The sequence below is a fragment of the Martes martes genome (genome assembly GCF_963455335.1).
Source record: "Martes martes genome assembly, chromosome: X".
Lineage (NCBI taxonomy): Eukaryota > Metazoa > Chordata > Mammalia > Carnivora > Mustelidae > Martes > Martes martes.
The window spans coordinates 79,742,169-79,748,153 of NC_137897.1; the positions used below are offsets into that span (position 1 = coordinate 79,742,169).

The window sequence follows — 5,985 nt, forward strand, 5'->3', positions numbered from 1 at the left end:
CTTTCTAGCTCTATACTTGCATATGAGTGTGTGTACACCTCTCTCTTTTCTTTCATTCCCATACTCATCTAATTCTTAAGATTTTGTTCAAAGTAAATAATCCCACTGGATTCTCTATTTAGAGATTTCACATCCTTCATGATCCTCATAGGCAAATAGATTAATATTAGACAGTAAGAAGGAACCCCCCCCAACATTTTAACCAAAGAGGAAGAAGAATATAGATATACGTGGGCCAAAGTTTTCATGAAAGAAGTTGAGAGAGATTACTTTAAAAAAAAAAGATTTTATTTATTTGTGAGAGAGAAAGAGAGAGAGAGAGAGAGAGAGAGATCACAAAGAGGCAAAGAGGCAGGTGGAGAGGGAGCTGAGCAGAGAGCCCAGTGTAGGGCTTGATCCCAGGACCCTGAGATCATGACCTGAACAGAAGGCAGAGGCTTAACCCACTGAGCCACCCAGGCACCCCAACATTTAACTTTAACAAAAGTTAAAGAACTTTTGTTCTTTAATATCTTTAACTTTTTTTCTATCATCTGTCCTTCTTTTCCATTGAACCTTTCTGGGAAAATTCAGCCCCTGATCAACTTAACTGTCTATTGCTTCCACTCTTACACCTGAGCACAGTTGGAAAAAAATTCACGCAGCTGTGTAGATTGGTTTCACTTATAAATTCATGACCTCTCACCTCATTTGAACCCTCAATGTTACCTAGATATTCTGTGTTCACTAATGACATCTTTCCCTCAAGCTCCAAATTGGCTATTTCAAACTTTCTTTCCAACTACCTCCTCACTCACTCAGCAGATGACAATATTATGTTTCCTATAAAAACAGAAATCAAATGAAAGCTCCCTCAAGCAAAAATGAGACAATTATTAACACCAGGGAAAACAAAAACTTGTACAAGAAAGGAAATTAAATTATACTATTTAGTTAGAAATAAATATTCCTAATAGTATAAATCTATGGTATAGGTGAATTTGAAGAATTGAGGGAGGGTAACTGGTCATTCTCTTCCATAATAGGAACTCAATAGATAATATAGATAATATATAATATTGGCTAATTAAGAAGTAAAACTATGGGCATATTATTTGTAAACATGGAGATGAACAGGGGCACTTGGGTGGCTCAGTCAGTTAGGCATCCAACTCTTGATTTTGGCTCAGGTCTTGAATTTAGGGTCATGAAATCAAGCCTTGTGTGGGGGTCTGAGCTCAGCAAGGAGTCCACTTGAGATTTTTTTTCCCCCTCTGCCCCTCCCCTATGTGCTCGCTCTCTCTCTCTCTCTCTTTCTCTCTCAAAAAAATAATAATGAATAGGTAAATCTTTAAAAAAAAATACATGGAGATAAATAAGGGAGGAAACAGCTTAAAAAGTTCAAAGTTTTCATTAGGAGGAAGTACTCAGGAGGAGGGAGCAGAGGACTGCTATTTTATGTTAATAAGTCTTGTAGTATTATATAACTATTACTTTGAAAAAAACATTTTCAGAATGTTAAGGTGAACTCTTGTGTGGCACCTTGGAGGCAGTAGGCTGTTTTAGGATGAAGCTGAACATCTCTTTACCAGCTTCTGGCTGCCAGAAACTCATTGAAGTGGACAAAGAGAGCAAACTTCATACCTTTTATGAGAAGTATATAACCATAGAAGTTGCTGATGATGATCTGGGTGAAAGATGGAAGGGTTACATGGTCTGAATTGGTGGTAGCAATGACAAATAAGGCTTCTTCATGAGACAGGGTGTCTTGTCCCATGGCCATGTTCACCTGCTGCTAAGGGCCATTCCTGCTACAGATCAAGAAGGACTAGAGTAAGAAAGCAAAAATCTGTTTGTGGTTGCATTGTGGGTGGCAATCTCAGTGTTCTCAACTTGGTCATTGTGGAAAAGGGGGCAAAGGATATTCCTGGAAACACTGATACTACTGTGCCTCATCACCTGGAGCACAAAAGGCCTAGTAGAATCTACAAACTTTTCAGTTTCTCTAAAGATGATGTCCACCAGTATGTTGTGAGAAGGCCTCTAAACAAAGAAGGTAAGAGACCTATAACCAAAGTGCCCAATTCTGCATCTTATTACTCCACATGTCCTCTAAAACAAATGTCTGTACATTGCTCTGAAGAAACAGAATACTAATAAGGGAGAGACTGCAGAATATACTGAACTTCAGACTAAGAGAATGAAAGAGGCCAAAGAAAAATGTGAGGAACATATTGCCAAGAGATGGAGGCTGTCTTCTTTGAGAGCTTCTACCTCTAAGTCCAAGTCCAGTCAAAAATGACATTTTCCTAAGAGTAACATATAAATAATACCAGATATAAGAAAATATATAATTAAGTTGCAGAGAAATGAGGAGGGTATGATTCATGGTAATGGGTTTGAGTGAGTGTATCTTTTTGATAGGTATATCAACTTTCACTTAGAAAAATTTCCACTACCTTTTACTCATGGCTGAAGTTCACCTACTTTATGATTTCCCTCTGATAGAAAACTTGGCAGAAACTGTTTTCTAAAAAGAACTGGCTCCTTTAAATAGATCACAGTGGGTGTACAGAGCGGCTTCAGAACCTTGGATAGGAAATGTCACTACACAGCTTCTTTGGCCACCAAAAGCCCATGGTTGGAGACAGTTTTCCAGTTAGGCTCTTTTTCAACATTTGGGTCAGGAATGACAGAGACCTTCTTCCTGGGTCTGATATTTTCTTCTTGGGCCTTATATTTGTTACTTTATACTGTTAGCAAACACTTCCAAAATATCTGGTTCACACAGGACCAAACTTAAAAAAAAAAAAGATGGCTATTGAGCATTTAAGGTGTGTCACACTGACACTTATAGAGCAAGTCTGTGAGAGAAGTATATATTCACAGGGGAACTATGGGGATGTAATAAAGAGGGTGCTCAAGGTAATGAAAAGTGCTGTATTGGGATTCATAACCTCAGCTCCCTGTTACTCTATCTCTACCATACCCTGTGACCTTGAGCATGTAACTTCCCCATGCTTGTTCTAAATTTCCTCCTTTATAGAATGAGAAGGTTGGACTAAATAATTCTCCAACTATAGAATGCACTGGAATTACTTGGGATGCTTATTACAAAAGCAGCTTCCTGTGGAATCTCCCCCAAAAGTTACTGAATTAATCTCTGGAAGTTGGGGGGGGTCACTGAAATATATACTTTTAACACGTTCCTTTGGTGGTTCTGATACATGTGGGTCTTGAAGCACAATTGAATGAATGAATCCAGGGCTCCATGTTGTTTTCCAGCCCTAACATTTTATGACCTAGTATCCAGGTAGATACTAGGTGGATAAAGATGTGATTGAAAGAGGAAACAGGGGTTGAAGGACAGATTTCTCTCATTCATTAATTCACTGAATCAGGAAATATTTAAGTGTCTATTATGTACATATTGAACAGCTATTATCTGGTTTTTCTGTATCTGTTTTATTAATTTTTGGTGACGGGAAGGAATTGGGGAATAAATAACGGTGTCTTTTAATATCTGGACCAGTGCTTAGTGGTGTGCACATTTAGAAACTAATGTAAGAGTTATTCACAGTAACTAAAAAGTGAAAATGACCCAAATGTCCATTAACTGATGAATAGATAAACAAATTGTGGTATATACTTATAATGGAATATTATTCATCAATAAAAAAGAATGCAATACAGATACTTTCTACAAAATGGGTGGGATTTAAAAACAATTATACTAAGTGAAGGAACCTGGATACAGAATCCCATGTATTATATAATTCCATTTATATGAAGTGCTCAGAATTGGAAAATCAATAGAGATAATTATATTAGTGGTGGTCTAGAACTGAGCTTGGGGCATGAAGTTGGGTCAATGGGGAGTAACTTTTAATTGGTATGAAATTCTTTTTGGAGTGAAAAAAAATGTCTAAAATTGATTGTATTGATGATTGAACAAATGTGTGAATATACTAGAAACCATTGACTTGTACATTTTAAATGGGTGAATTTATGATATGTCACCTATATCTCAATTACATATATATTTTGTGTATAATATGAAGCTGGAAGATTATTTATTGCCTGTTCATCAAGTTGGAAGAAAGTATACCAACTCTTAATATGAATGGAAAATCAAACTCATGCTTGTTTTATCCGTCTCTTTTTTTATGCACACACATTTTAAATCACTTTTTGTTCCCCATTTCAGATATGTTTTAGGGGTCCATCCTGTGGGCTTTAGTTGGATACTTTGAAGCAATTTGTTAGTCAATATAGTATATAAATCTTTGTTGCATTTGCTTTAATTAAATTTAAACATTTTTGTCCACTAACAATCCACAGCAGCTGGTATGGTTGTTCTTGGCCTTGCCTGCTTTTATAGTGGTGTAAATAGTGGCAGTGTGCATGCCTTGAAAAGAGATATCAAAATAAATAGGATGCCCCTAATGTATTGTTTGGGTAGAAAAAAGTGTACTTTAGATCAAATAAAATATTCCAAGTCTATTCTTCAATTCTTTCTTCCCAGGGTACCGATCAACACCTCAAGAAGAGTTTGGGTATTTTTACATTCTATTCTTTATTCTGGAATATAAGTCTTAGTGTCATGGGAGATGACCATTGTTTCTCTGTTACAGTGTATCAACTCCTCAAGACTATGGCATCTCTTTTTCATCTTTGTGTTCCCAGCAATTAGTGTGTGGCACCTATTGAGTTCTTACTGGATGTTTGTATAATAAAAGAATGTTTTCTGCGATGTTTCTTTTGGGCATCTAGAGAGGTCCTAGCTAGTCTCCTTCATGCAAATAGGATTCTGGGGTTGCTTTGGATCCCAGTGTTGCTGAAGTGAATATGCGGATTCAGCTCCTTGCTATATAAACACAGGCATGCAGCACATGAATTTTCAAATGCTTAAATATTAATCTCATGCCAAAACCTATTAACTAATAGCTGGTCTATAAACCATGTGAAAAGATTAGAAGCATCTATGAAAGTGTCCTCTCCATCACAAACCATTGCAGAATATAGATTGAAATCTAATCTAATTTTGCTCAGTTTCAACTCTCCTATCATTTTTATTAGTCTCACAGTTAAAGCTATTCAGGGGGCCCACACAGCAGTGAAAAGATTGGCTTAGCCACTTATGTGCCCAGCATTTCTAAATGGCTTAGAGCCTTCTTAATAAAGATCATAATTTGAACCTTTTGCTCTTTTTGCTTCTGAAAATTTGAACAATTGGAAATTGGAAGTAAATTCATATGTCTTTGGGCTAATCAGAAATCGAAGCCCAGAAACCCACTTGCTGGGTTTTGGAGAGCACGTGCAAATTGTTGGTTATACTTGGAGATGCATAATTGAAAACACTTTTACATTTGTATAGCACTTTAAAACTTTTATAGCCCTTATATATCAAATATTTCATTTGAACCTCAGAACAGCCCTTCACAATAAACCAGAGCATGGTACTAAAATCATGGGGCTCAAAGGCATTTAAAAACAAGGAGTTTAACTGTCCAGCCCACTTGGCAGGTGTCAAAACTGAGACACATAAAAGGTCACTGGTTAGCTCAAGATGGTATTGTAGGTTTTCCTATGTGAGACATTCACTTTCTAAATGTCTATTGACACTTAGAGGTAGAAATTATCATTGAAATCACTGTAGTGCTCAAGGTTGGCAGGAAGGATTAGAACCTGGAAGTTCCTGCCTTGGGGTCCTACACACAGACTTCTCTCTCCCTCAGTACATTTTATACACATCAGTTTGACTTTTTCCTATCATTGACTTTACTATAATCCTCTAAATATATATACCTCCTGCAGCCTCCAAAGCAGTTAAACTCCCATCAGTGGACATAAAATTTCTTGGTCTGACAATCTTACTTTTATGTTGCCTTCAGTATTTCAGGTTACCTGAGGTACCATATTGATTAAGCTACATTCTGGAGAACTAAATATATGTAGAATATTATATGGCTCCCCTACTGAACACAAAACTGTAAATTAATGGAT

The 5,985-nt window shown here is 36.8% G+C and overlaps 1 pseudogene across 1 annotated transcript; it reads left to right on the forward strand.

Annotated features, from left to right (window-relative positions):
- Positions 1-1,531: 1,531 nt before the first annotated feature.
- LOC308337711 (small ribosomal subunit protein eS6-like) lies at positions 1,532-2,281 on the forward strand (annotated as a pseudogene). The gene has a single exon. The product of its transcript is annotated as a small ribosomal subunit protein eS6-like (transcript).
- Positions 2,282-5,985: the final 3,704 nt, after the last annotated feature.